Below are 14879 nucleotides of genomic sequence, written 5' to 3'. Positions count from 1 at the left end.
CTTTTGGGAAACACACCTTGGTGCCCAGATAACAAACAATGGCTAATTCTTAATGAGCTGGCCTTCTCTCCTGTATAGTGTTTGATGCATATCTGAATCCCCTAGGGGAAGAGCCAACTTAGAATCATTCCCCAGTGGGCTCCCGCTCCCTTCAAGAACTGGGCCAATGCCTCCCTTCAAGGGGTCTGTGATTCCAAAAAGGAAGGCATTGTGGAAACCCATTTCCACAGACCCGGGGCTGGGGTGGGCTCATCTGATGAGCATCTCAGGCCTGGAAGTTGTGAATTTGAAAGGCCTTTCAAGAGAAGCATTTTTCATGCAGACATCCTTGAAATTAATCAGTTTGTCAACTTCAATATTCTATCCCTGCACCCACCCTCTCTGTCCTGCAGTGCCACGACCTTGGTTTTATAGCTAGCATTTTTTTTTTTAGTGAGGCAATTGGGGTTAAGTGACTTGCCCAGGGTCACACAGCTAGTAAGTCTTAAGTGTCTGAGGCCAGATTTGAACTCAGGTACTCCTGACTCCAGGGCCAGTGCTCTATCCACTGCGCCACCTAGCTGCCCCCTATAGCTAGCATTTTAAAGAGCCCTTCAAGAGTCTGATGTAGTTATCTCATTTTATCCTCACAACAACCTGGAGGGAAGAGGAAGTGCTATTTTTATCCTTGTTTTAAAGATGAGGAAACCTAGACAGGCAGGACTGAAGTGACTTGAGCAGGGTCACGAATCTAATAAGCAGTTGCTTTATACATTTTACTTTGTATTTAAAGAGTATTACTAAAGGCCCATGAAGAGGGGACAGCCTAGGGCACAATAGTGAAGGAAACAGTATTTGTCTCCAGTGATCTTTCCTGGTAACTCCATAGAATCGCTGTTGGTCAGAGCCTTAGCTTTCTCTATCTTCACCATCCCCAATTTGACAGATGATAAAACTAAGCCTAGAAAAGGGGAAATAACTTGTCCAAGGTAGCATAGCTAATTGGCAGTAGTCACCAAGCAATTATTAAGCACTCACTATGTGACAGGCACCTCCCAGGGTAGTTGTGAAGATCAAATGAGACCTTATTTGTAAAGTACTTAGGACAGTGTCTGGCATACAGTAGGTGTTTAATAAATGCATGTTTCCTTCCCCTTTTTTCCTAAGAACTGGGCATACAAAGAAAGGCAAAAGCAGTCCCTGACCTCAAGGAGCTCATATTCCAAAAAGCGAGGCTAGCCTCTAGCATGTTGTTCAGTCATATCCAACTCTTTGTGACTCCATTTGGGATTTTCTTGGCAAAGACACTGGAATGGTTTTACATTTCCTTCTCCAGCTCATTTTACAGATGAGGAAACTGAGGCAAACAGGGTGAAGTGACTTGCCCGGCGGCACACAGCTAGTAAATGTCTGAGGCTAGATTTGAACTCAGATCCTCTTGACTTCAGGGCCAATACTGTATCCACTGTGCCTCTATCTAAGTCTATCTAGCTGACCCTAGACCTTTCTTGTATATAATACAAGGAGGGTTGGACTATAAGATGACCCTGAGATCCTTCCCAGCTCAACATTGATGATCCTATGCTGTCCAGTTTCTCTGCATCTCTCCTATGTGGTAAAATATGAAAGTTTTTAACAGTCGGCTAGGATAACTGAAAGACGCCAGTTTTTCAAGGACCACCCTTTTGGGGAGGAGATGAACAGTCCGCCTGCTGCGCATGTCAGACTGCCTGCCGGGTACAGTCCGCCTGCTGCGCATGTCAGACTGCCTGCCGGGTACAGTCCGCCTGCTGCGCATGTCAGACTGCCTGCCGGGTTTTTTGACTTCCGGGGTGGAGAGAAGGGGAGTAGCCTTTTTTGCCGGCTTGGCGGGACTCCGGGCGGCGCGGCACAGACGGTCTGACTCACTCCAAAGGTGGCCTAAATCGGTTTGGTGAGTTTTTATAAGGAATATAGACTAAGCCTAGATTTAAGACGATTTGTACTGTATTTCTGTTTTCCTATCCTTCTAATCAACAACACCTTATATACAATAAAGGCTCTATCTAGAAAACCAGAAGCTTCTTCCATTTACTAGTCTGGGAGATGAGTTAAGGGAAGGGTTAAGTAGGGGAGATTTATGATCTAATATCCAATTTTAAATCTCACAGTTTGGCGACCCCGAAGGGACCTTAAGGACCCTCCCACCCTCCCTAGTTTGGCCATAAGCCGGCTAATTCGGTGGATTTTCCAAATACCCCCCCCCCCCCGCGGACTTTCCCTTTGTCTAATCTCCCTTAAAGACTTTAAGCCTCTAAAAGTCTTGCTTTAAACAGAAAAGCCAGCCCAGTTTAAAGGGCAAGATGCTCGAATATTCTACCATCCCTTTGATTTTTCTCATCGGAATGTATTGGGACAGCATAACATCCCGACTTAGAGGAATAGTTTACTCAATGGTCCTTCATAACATTATTGGTTTTTTCCTCATTCAGGCAGCAAAAGGTTTTTTGTATAATAGTATACGTGAGAATCTTTGGGAAAATACGTTTAATATAAGTAGAAATTTTATGCCTGCAATTGAAATACCTTTTAATACCACATCCATAGTTCATACGACTAAGGATTTTATTTTTTTTTGTTGTTTTTTTTTTGTTTTTGTTATTATCATTGTTTTTGTTATTATCATTGTTATGATGTGGGGGAAACTCTCACATATGGAGAGAGACCTCAAAATGGCTGTTTCTACTAGAGATGATCCAAGTTCAGAATCAGATCAGCAGAAACTACTCCCTCTGCAGGAAGCTATAGAACATAGTAAGAAGGGAGTGCCAATTCAAGTCAGAAAATATAGCCCCTTTAGACCAAGTGACTTGAGCGCATGGAAATCAATCATCCCTAGTTTTGAGAAAAATCCAAACACTGTAATTTCACAGTTAAGGACTATATTTAATGCATATCAACCCAGTTGGGCTGATGTTACTTGCCTTTTGGAAACTTTACTGTCCCCAACTGAGATTACAGATATTATCTCAGCAGGAAATGCCCTTGTTGCGAAAGGTAAGGCCGATGTGGAATGGCCTCTAAAGGATCCAGAGTGGAATTATAATGATGATAGGGATTTCCAAAGATTAAAAGATGCTAGAGAAACACTTCTGAAGGGAATGGAATCTTGCTCTAGAAAACCGGAAAACTGGCAGAAATTTTTAAGCCTACCTCAGGAGGCTAATGAAAGACCAAACAGATTTTATGATAGACTTTGTGAGGCCGCTAGACAGTACACCAGATTGGATCCAGTAGATTTAAGAGATTCCTGTATCATTCTCAACACATTTGTTTATAATTCACTGCCAGAAATACGCAGATACTTTCTGAAACAATGTCCAGACTGGAGAAATCTCTCAGTAGATAGAATTAAGGAACTTGCAAATTATGTCTTTGACTCACGTGAGGAAGATCCAGATCACCCTAAACAGAGCATTCTGGCACCAGCGATTCCTAGTCAGCCATGTGGACACCGGAACAAGGACACTAAGGTGTGTTGTTACTGTCGTAAGGAGGGGCATGAATTGAGAGAATGTAGGACTTGGAGAAGAAATTCTAATTCTAATTACAGGCGAAATCAAAATAGAAATAGATCTTTTTGGAGGAATACAGAAAGGCAGTACCAGAATAATGGTAACCAAGACCCCCCTCAGAAGAGGACACAGGAATGATGGTGTCTTGGGGAGGAATGGAACATAGATAATGAAAGCCATATATTCCCAGATCCGGATTTTTTGAATGCACTTGTGCCAGTCCATTCACCTCCCCAGAGTAATGAACCACATGTCACCTTAAAAGTGGGGGAGACTTATTATGATTGTCTGCTAGACACAGGAGCCTCTAAATCAGTATTAGTAAGCAAACCAGATGCTGGGTGTAGACCTGTAGGATTTTTGAATGTAGTGGGAGTCTCAGGAAAGAGCCAGAGAGTGGCAAAATTGAATCCTCGCATGGTATCTATGGGGCCCTTAACAGTGGAACATTCATTTTTACTCATGCCTGATGCCCCTGTAAATTTATTAGGTCGTGATCTCCTTTGCAAGCTTAGAGCAACCATATCTTGTGCTCCAGATGGGGCTGTCTCCTTACAATTGCCAGAGGATACTGTTCATTTATTACCAATTTTACTTACAGAAGCTCAAGGAACAGCAGGGGAGGTATCCAAAATCCCCTCTGACATTCCTGAGTCTTTATGGGCCTCATCCCCTAATGAGGTGGGGCTCCTTAAGTCTGCCATGCCTGTTACCTTTAAAGTTAAGGGGGGACCACCCCCCTCCATTCCACAGTATCCATTGTCTAGGGAAGCAATAGAAGGGATCACCCCTATAATTGAGGCTTTGAAAAGCCAGGGTATTATTATTCCATGTCATCACTCTCCATGCAATACTCCCATTTTGCCAGTTAAAAAACCCAAGCCTGGGCCAGATGGTAAACCTGTTTATCGTTTTGTGCAAGATCTTAGAGCGATTAATAATTATGTTATTCCTAGACATTCCATAGTTCCAAACCCGGCTACGATAATTTCATCGATTCCCTATGAATCTACATGTTTCACAGTGGTAGACCTTTGCTCTGCCTTTTTCTCCATACCAGTACATGAGGACTTCCAATATTTATTTGCTTTTACCTGGAAAAATAGACAGTGGACCTGGACTAGACTCCCACAGGGATTTGTAGACAGTCCCACATTATTTTCCCAAATTTTACAGCAGGATCTGGCCTCTATTACCTTTAAGGGCTCCATACTAGTACAATATGTTGATGACTTACTTTTGGCCTCTCCTAATGCTGAAATTTGTCAGGAAGATAGCCGTCACTTACTGCTGGAGCTGCACAAGAGAGGACACAAGGTTTCCAAGACAAAGGTACAATGGTGTTTGCCCCAGGTAGAATATTTAGGATTTATTTTGGCTGCTGGAACTCGCTCTGTCTCTTCTAAGAGAGTCCAGGCCATTCAACAACTCTCTGCCCCCACTACTAAGAGGCAGTTGAGAGCCATTCTGGGAGCAGCTGGGTACTGTAGACAATGGATACCCTCTTTTGGTGAAATTACTAAACCCCTCATAGCTCTTACAAAAAGTTCTGTTCCAGACAGTTTACAGTTGGATCCCCAGCATCTCTCAGCCATAAAAGAATTAAAACGGGCCTTGTTATCAGCACCTGCCCTAGGACTGCCAGATTATAGTAAGCCTTTCACTCTCTTTGTGCATGAACAAAGGGGGGTGGCTTCTGGAGTCCTGACTCAGTCACTGGGGCCTAACCAACGTCCTATAGCCTACTATTCAATTCAGCTGGACCCTGTAGCGGCTGGAGCGCCACCTTGCCTTAGAGCAGTGGCGGCCACAGCGCTTTTGGTAGAAAAAGCCTCTGATTTGGTCCTAGGTAACCCTCTAACTGTGCAATGCCCTCACGAAGTGGAGGCTCTCTTACTACGTCACAGGACACAAGCCTTTTCAGATCAAAGGCTGGCTAAGTATGAAATAACCCTGTTAGGTAATGAGAATATCACTTTAAAACGCTGCACAGTTCTTAATCCAGCAACACTACTCCCTAACTTACCATTCTCGGGGGAACCGTTGCATGACTGTGCTTCTTTAGTTGATATGGCTGAAAAACCCCGTGACAATCTTTTTGATACACCTTTAGAAAATCCTGATCTTGTCCTCTATACAGATGGTTCCTCATTTATGAGAGAGGGAACCCGTTTTACTGGAGCTGCTGTAGTTTCTGATTATGACACCCTCTGGGCAGCTTCTCTGCCTTCCCATTTTAGTGCACAGGCTGCTGAACTTGTGGCTCTTACACAGGCCTGTAATATAGCTAAAGATAAGAGTGCCACCATTTTTACTGACTCGAAATATGGCTTTGGCATATGCCACTTTATTGGTATGATTTGGCGTCAACGAGGCTTTCTAACATCCTCGGGCAAGGCTATTGCCAATGGGGACCTTATTAAGGACCTCTTAGATGCCCTAAAACTGCCTTCTTCCCTAGCCGTTGTACATTGCCCTGCCCACACAGGGAATAGTGATCCTGTTTCAAAGGGAAATGCACGAGCCGATTCTGCAGCCAAGCTAGCTGCATTAGAAGCTCCTGAACATGTATTTAACCTTTCACCTTCTGAGGATATTCCTTCCAACCTAACCTATGACGATTCTGAAGTAGAAAAGTGGAAAAAGAAATTTAAGGCGAAACAGATCAATGGCATCTGGGTGTCTCCGGAAGGTAAGCCATTTCTTCCCCGGAAATTCTACCACCAGGTATGCCTCTCTGTTCACAGAAAAGGCCATTTTGGTACACAAGGCATTGTAGACTCTATTAAGAGAACCTGGATAGCACCAGGTGTGACTAATACAGCATCTCGAATCTGCTCGGGCTGCTCCACATGTCAGTCTTATAATCAGTATGCTTTTAAGGCCAAAGCTTATGGAGGGCGTCCTCTAGCATATACACCTTTTGAGCACTTACAAATTGATTATATTACTATGCCAAAAGCAGGACATTATAAATTTTGCCTTGTTATAGTTGATCAGCTCACTCGGTGGGTGGAGGCCTTTCCCAGCCCCCGAGCCACAGCTGCCTTTGTTGCCAAAATTCTTCTTAAAGAGATAGTACCTCGTTTTGGCCCACCAGCCCGCATCGATTCTGACAAAGGCACACATTTCACTGATTCGATTTTATCCCAAATCTATTCTTTCTTGGGAGTGACTCCAAAATTCCACACGCCCTACCATCCACAAAGTTCAGGCCAAGTCGAACGTATGAATAAAGAGCTTAAGAGTATGATTGGCAAATTATGTACTGAAACCCATTTGAAATGGCCTGATGTTCTACCATTGGCATTATTCTATCTACGAAGTAGACCAAGAGGAGAACTTCATATATCTCCTTATGAAATGCTTTTTGGTCACCCTCCTATCCAAGCTAAAACTTTTTCCCCAGTTTATACATCACTGGTGGGAGGTGATACTTCTGTTGCTTCCTATATACAGGAATTACAGACCAGGCTACGTGAACTCCATGAGGCAGGAGCTGTGGTCCAGGCAGGACCATTAGACTTTTCATTGCATAACTTCAACCCAGGAGATAAAATATATGTAAAGAATTTTCAGAAAACCAGTGGAACTCAACCTGCCTGGGAAGGACCTTTTCAGGTATTATTGACAACTCCTACTGCCATTAAAATTGGTGAAAAAGACTCATGGATTCATTGCTCTCATATAAAGCCTGCACCATTCATAGGTGAAGAGATTTCAGATAGACCTGAGGTAGACGCTAAAGAGGTAAAAACCCTAAAGATAGCAACTGTTAAAGAGCAAAGAGAGTTCAGAGGAAAAAGGCAGTTCCCATTTAATAATCCCACTGATCAGTTAAATGCTTTGGGACTCAGTCTTCGTAAAGTATCAGGAGACGGAAATTGCCTTTTTAGGGCTTTAGCAGACCAGCTAGAAGGTCACTGTAGAAATCATCTCAGACACAGACAAGAAGCTGCTTCTTATATGATTAACCATAGACAAGAGTTTGAGTCTTTTATAGTAAATGACTCCCCTTTTGAAGAATATGTTGATGAATTAAAGAAATTTGGAAAGTGGGGAGGAAATGATTCAATTGTAGCATTTGCTAAGCAGCATCAGCTGAATGTTGTGGTTCATCAATTAAATCAGCCTTTATTGAAAATCAGTGGCACAGACAAAACTGATGCTAGAGAACTCCACATTTTCTACCATAAAGAACATTATGACAGCATTAGAAAGATCAATGACAATTCAGAAACCCCTGCCACTTTGGCATGCAGAGAATTGGGGAACCAGTTAAAACAATGTGGCATACCCCAAACTTTAGCAGCTTAAATACCTTAAAATTTAACAAGCATTTCCTTCCACAGGCAAAAGCACTGAAGCACATGGCCTAGTTTTCTGGCCCACCTCAATTTCTCCCACCCTTTTCCCTACCCTATACCTATTTTTTTTTTTTTATCCTTTTTGCTTTTTGTTTTGTTTTGACTTTTGAAAGGCACTGAAAAGACCTGGAATTCACCACACCTTTAAATTCTTTAAGAGCACAAAAGGGTGCTTAGCGAATCTTTTGCCTTTTATTTTTGGTTTTTGGTTTTGCTTTGTTTTTTTTTTTACTTTTGTTTCTTTTGCTTTTCTTTAAAAACCCGATTTTGTAAACTAAGTGACTTTTCAAAGGCATTTTAAGTATATGCTATTGAATATTGAATCTTGCTTATTGAAGTCTTATTTCTTTTTGATGAATTAATCACCACTTTAAGTATCTGCTACTGTTATACTAGAGAATTCATGTATAAGATGATGTGGTCTAATTGCTAAAAGAAGATTATGTAATAATGTCTAAAAGAAGATTATGTAACAATGTCTAATATAATCAGCTATTTACATTCGTTTATTATTTATATGTCATTATACTCTGGGTATGGTTTGGAATTATTGTATATATCACTAATATATTCTCAGTTATGCAGCATAGCACACATTTTTACCATCATATTGTCTTTGGTGAAATTAATGAGATTTCAGAAATATGGAAACTTATCATTTCAGAGACTAACTTGCTGTGAACTCTGATGCAGGCCCTGGAGAGAATATATGTGCAACAAAAGGAGAGACAGGTATACATAAGTCCATGGTTTGCTTATGATGGTGACTATGTAGAGCACAATTACTAGGCACAGTCCAGTATTCATCCTCTCTCCCTCCTAATTTAACCTAATTTAACTGAACTTACTTATCTTTTTATCTCACTCAGTTGAATTCACCTGTGGCCTAGCACAATCACTGGCTGTCTCGGAACCATGAGATATGGTATGATAACCTTTCCATAACATTTTCAGGTGTCATGAACACATACTAAATTTGACTTTGATCCAGACACATGGTGGTAAAAAGTGTTACTGATTGCAAAATGCTATGCTAAGGTTTAGTAAAAAAAAAAAAAAAATACAGCAATTCAAACAGTTAAAGAAGAAATCCAGCTTTCCAGACCAGAGTCCAGAATCCAGAATCCAGACCAGAGTCCAGAATCCAGTTTTCCAGACCAGAATCCAGTTTCCTCCTGATGACATCTTACCACTTCAAGAAGACAAGAGAACTCAGAGACTTTATATGAACTGTTTTGCTTTATTAGCTTTTACTATCTCCTTTCTGTTATATACTATCTGTAACATGTACTCTCTGCAGAGGCTCTCCCTTTGCAAGACTAATGTCAAAGCGTCGGTTCATGAGGAAAGAAAAAAAATCGTCCCTCTGGACAAAACTTTCCTCTCTTCCTTTTCTGTATTGTTGTTCGCATATTATTAGTCAGCAGAAGTTATTATATTCTTTTTACTGTTCCATCAAGGAAACATTCCATTTCTTGAGGAAGCAAAGGGGGGAAATGTGGTAAAATATGAAAGTTTTTAACAGTCGGCTAGGATAACTGAAAGACGCCAGTTTTTCAAGGACCACCCTTTTGGGGAGGAGATGAACAGTCCGCCTGCTGCGCATGTCAGACTGCCTGCCGGGTACAGTCCGCCTGCTGCGCATGTCAGACTGCCTGCCGGGTACAGTCCGCCTGCTGCGCATGTCAGACTGCCTGCCGGGTTTTTTGACTTCCGGGGTGGAGAGAAGGGGAGTAGCCTTTTTTGCCGGCTTGGCGGGACTCCGGGCGGCGCGGCACAGACGGTCTGACTCACTCCAAAGGTGGCCTAAATCGGTTTGGTGAGTTTTTATAAGGAATATAGACTAAGCCTAGATTTAAGACGATTTGTACTGTATTTCTGTTTTCCTATCCTTCTAATCAACAACACCTTATATACAATAAAGGCTCTATCTAGAAAACCAGAAGCTTCTTCCATTTACTAGTCTGGGAGATGAGTTAAGGGAAGGGTTAAGTAGGGGAGATTTATGATCTAATATCCAATTTTAAATCTCACACCTAAAAGGTGGTTCAAAAAACTGAGCACAGTATTTCAGGGGCACACAGTCCATGGCAGAGAACTGTTACCTCTCTCATGCTGGACACTAAGTCTGTCTCTCTGTTAATGCAGCCAAGGCATTTTCCTCACCAAGAACTTCTAAAACCTATGAAATCTCAGCTTCAGACTCCTTCCTTATAGAGATCTCATTAGTTCCTTCAATTGCCATGTCACATCATTGATTCATAGTGACCTTTAATAGTCCTTTAAAACCTCCCCCTTCTAGATATCATTAATAAGACTCTCTTAATTGTCTCTCTGTGGGGCAGCTAGGTGGTGCAGTGGATAGAGCACCAGCCCTGGATTCAGGAGGACTTGAGTTCAAATCTGGCATCAGACCCTTAACACTTACTAGCTGTATGACCCTGGGCAAGTCACTTAACCCCAATTCCCTCCCCCCCCCCCCGCAAAAAATTGTCTCTCTGCTCTGGGGATACTCTCTGGTGCCTTCTCATCCCTGGAAGGTTCTCCTTCTTTTTTGTTTTTTTTTTTTTAGTGAGGAAATTGGGGTTAAGTGACTTGCCCAGGGTCACAGAGCTATTTGAACTTGGGTCTTCCTGAATACAGGGCTGGTGCTTTATCCACTGTGCCACCTAGCTGCCCCTGGTTCTTCCTTCTTTATTCTGAGTACTGACCTCCCAACTAAAATCACACCTCCTACAGGAAGTCTCCCTCAGCCCCTCTTAATTTCAGTGCCTTTCCTCTGTTGATTATTTTCTATTTATTGTATATATGACTTGTTTTGTATATATTTGTTTGCATGCCATTTCTCCTGTTAGATTGTAAGCTCCATGTGGGCAGAGACTGTCTTCTGCTGTTTTTTGTATCCCTAGCACTTAGCACAGTGACTAGCACATAGTGGGCACTAAATAAATGTTTATTTAATTGAATATTACTCAGAAATCTAAGAATGGCATTAACTTGTGGTATGACTTGTGGAGAAATTAGGGAAAGGTCTGGTGTACTGTGTGACACCCACTAGGCAATATAGTGAGTAACCCAAGGAGTCAAGTCACTTAACCCTGACTGTCACCCTCCCCAAAAACCCCCAATACCAAAACCAAGAAAGATCTATATAATAGAGTCTGAAGAAACCTTAGAGGGACAAGTGGCTATTCAATTTAGGAAGCCCCACTACAATTACATCATATAATGGCAAGAACACTGGAAGCAAGAGTCTCAAGTCCTGTGTTCAAGTCTTCATTCTACCATTTATGAGCTGTGGGATTTTGGGTAAGTTCAATTCATCCCTTGGGCCTCAGAATCCTCCTCTTTGAACTGAAGAGGGTAGAGTTAGATTAGACGGCATCTCGGCTCCCTTCAAACTGTAGCTTTCTATGTTCCTTTACAAATGGTCATCTAGCCTCTGCTTGGACAGTTCCAGGGGGCTCACTCCCTTACAAGGCATCCCATTCTATCATTGGGTTCTCATTCCTAGAGAGTTCTGCCTTAGGTTTTATGTTGGGCTGAAATCCATCTTCTTTCAATGCACTGACACCAAGTCTGTTTCTTGGAAATGTTCAGGTAGATTTTCAAATATTTGAAGAAGCTAGGTATTAAATATTTGAATATAGTCCCCTATAAATTTTTGCTTTTCTAGGCTAAATATACCCAATTCTCTCAACTATCAGTGAAATTAAGATTGTTCTAGTCACATTCTATCATGATTCATATTGAACTTGTGATTGACTGAAGTCCTTAGGGGCTTTTCCTGTGAAATGCCATTTCTTCCCCATCCTGTACTTACTCAGTGTAGAATTGCTGTAAGCTTCTTATACTTCTTGCCCAGCTTTCTGTTCAGAGGGGAGAAGAACTACAGACTCACTCATTCCCTTTGAGGGAATGGTCTTTGCTTCCTCGTTATCTAATCTTTTGATAAATTCTTTCATTTACTATTGCCTTCTTCAGACTCACAGATATTTAGGAATAGGGAAGTTTTGCTGAATCTCCTCAATTTACAGAGAAGGAAACTAAGGCCCAGAATGGGGGAGTGGCTAGCTCAGGGTCATAGAGGTAATCAATTGCAATACTATAACAATAGTTCCAGTCTTTGTAGTAAGTCCAATGTCCCTCCCAGTGTTCCTTTCACAGCACTGTCTACGCCAAGTCCTCTTCCTCTCTAATCCCTTCCTAAAGGTTTGAGCAACATTAGACTGTAACCTGATGTGACCCTCCCATCACTGGTTCTCAGGGCTCTCCTATGCCACTCCTCTGCAATTAGCTCCTCATATTTCTGCCAGCTTATTCAGTTCAATTCTACAAGAATGTACTTAGCACCTACCAGTTAGTTGACAAACATTTATTAAGGGCCTATCACGCATCAGGCACTGTGCTAAGTTCTGGGGATACAAAGAGAGCTCTTGCTCCCAAGGGGCTCACCTTCCAATGGGGGAGACAACATGCAAACAAGATAAATTCAGGATAAGAGGAAGATAATTAATAGAAGGAAGGATTGGGAAAGGCTGTAGGATTTTAGCTGGGACTTGGAGGGAGCTAGAAAAATCAGGAGGCAGAGAAGAGAAGGGAGAGAATTCCAGATATGGGGACTAGCCAGTGAAAATGAGAAGATGGGAGATACAAGGAACAGCAAGGAGCTAGTGTCACTGAATTTCAGAGTACTATGTTATGGGAGGACCAGGTTATGACGCTGAACAGGAAGAGGCCAGATTACAAAGAGTTTTAAAAAAATTGTTTTTGTTTTTGTTTTTTTTTGCAGGGCAATGAGGGTTAAGTGACTTGCCCAGGGTCACACAGCTAGTCAAGTGTCTGAATCTGGATTTGAACTCAGGCCCTCCTGAATCCAGGGTCAGTGTTTTATCCACTGCGCCACTTAGCTGCCCCCAATTATGAAGAGTTTTAAAGGTTAAACAGAGGACTTTATATTTGATTATGGAGATGATAGGGAACCCCTGGAGTACATTAAGTAGGGAGTAACATGGAAAATGATATGGATAGAATTATTAATTGGACAAATGGATGGAGGATGTACTATAGTGGGGAGAGACTTGAGGTGGGGAAACCAACCAGCAGGCTATTGAAACAGCCCAGGCATGAGGTGATAAAGAACTGCAACAGGGTGGTGGAAATATCAGAGGAGAGAAAGGGAAGTATATGAGAAGTGCTAGGTAATAGCAACAGGACTTGGCAACAGATTGGATATAGGGGATGAGGAGTGTAAGCTGTCATATGGGTTGTGAACCTGTGTGAGGGAGGATGGTGGTACCCTTGAGAATAATTAGAAAATTAGAAAGAGGGAAGGGTTTTTTTGGGGGTAAAGATAATGAGTTCAGTTTTTGAGTGAGTTTAATATGTCCAGTAGGCAGTCAGAGATGTGAGACTGGAGGTCAGCAGAGAGGTGGATAAGTAGACCCGGTAATCATCAGCGTAGATGTGATAATTGAATCTATGGGAGCTGGTGTGATCACCAGGTGAAATGGTATAGAACAAGAAGAGAAGAAAATGCAGGACAGGGTTTCAGGGGAAACCTACTGTTAGTGGGATGACCTGCATAAAGATCCAGCAGAAGAGACTGAGAGAGAACAGTCAGGTGAGTAGGAAGATAAATAGGAGAGAGCAGTACCACAAAAACTTAGAGAGGAAAGCCTTTGGAGGAGAAGATAGTGATTGACAGTGCCAGAGGCTTCAGAGAAGTCAATAAGCAAGAGGGCTAAGAAAATGCCATTAGATTTTATGATTAAGAACTCATTGGTAGACTTTCAGATCACATGATCAATGAGATGAAGGATTAGAGATTTTCTTTGATCCTCATGACCTCTCAAACCTCTCTGAAATAGAACTTATGCTCTAAATGTAAAGCAATTTTAGTTGTCTCCATGGTCTAGGATACCCAGAATCCAAAAGAAGGTTAAAGAAAAAATAAAACCAAAAACCCATTAACTGATGCTCACTGACCCTGAACTCACTCAGCACCCCTCCTCACCTCTCATGCTAAAGGTAGTGAGGCTTCACCAGCAGACTCAAGGATCTGATACATGGGCTTACAACAAAACCAATCTCTCCAGCCTGGTCTTCCCTTTTCCCAATGCCACTGAGTCTTCAGCTCTAGGCTGTGGAAGTTTGCCCAGGATACGGCAGTGTGCCAGAGCATCCACAACCTTTCAGGAACAAAAGCCTGCTGAGGGTCATGACCCTGTGGCACTAGTGCTACTAAACTCTGATTTGCTGCTACTGGGGTGTATAATCTGATGGCATCAGTGTTGCAAAACTCTGAATCATAGATGCTGAACAGAGAACTAAGGAACTCTGAGTGTGTGTATGTGTGTGTGAAAGAGAAAGAGAGAGGAGGGAGGAGAGAGAGAGAGAGAGAGAGAGAGAGAGAGAGAGAGAGAGAGAGAGAGAGAGAGAGAGAATACTTGTGCTACCTCACAGGATTGATATTGGGATTGCAAACCTTAAAGTGCAGTAGAAATGAGAACTGCCAGAGAGGTGCATCCATATATGGGCATGTGATTGGGATTCTTTTTGTTTCTTTTTTTTCTTTTTTTCCAGTCAGACATGATTTTATAAGTAGTGAATTTCTTGTGAGAAAATTTCCCTTATCAATGCAGATCAACAATTGTTCTGTAATTTATAGTTTCAGGGAATTAACCGACCTGCTGCATGGTTAAGTGACTTGCCCAAGGTTGGACAGCTTGTATGTATTAGAGGGGAACAGGAATTAAGCTGGTTCTCTATTCACAATATCATAGTGACTCTCCCATGCATGTACTTTCTGTAACATCTAGGTAGCACAGTGAGACAAAGAGGGCTGGACTCTGAGTCAGGAAGACCTGAGTTCAAATTGTGGCTTAGATGCTAACTGTGTCACTCAGGGCAAGTCCTTTAATCTTTCTCAGCCTCAGTTTCCTCATCTGTACAATGGGGATAATAGTAATACCCCCCC

The sequence above is a fragment of the Dromiciops gliroides genome, chromosome 3 (genome assembly GCF_019393635.1).
Source record: "Dromiciops gliroides isolate mDroGli1 chromosome 3, mDroGli1.pri, whole genome shotgun sequence".
NCBI classification, from domain to species: domain Eukaryota; kingdom Metazoa; phylum Chordata; class Mammalia; order Microbiotheria; family Microbiotheriidae; genus Dromiciops; species Dromiciops gliroides.
This window is presented reverse-complemented; position numbering follows the sequence as displayed.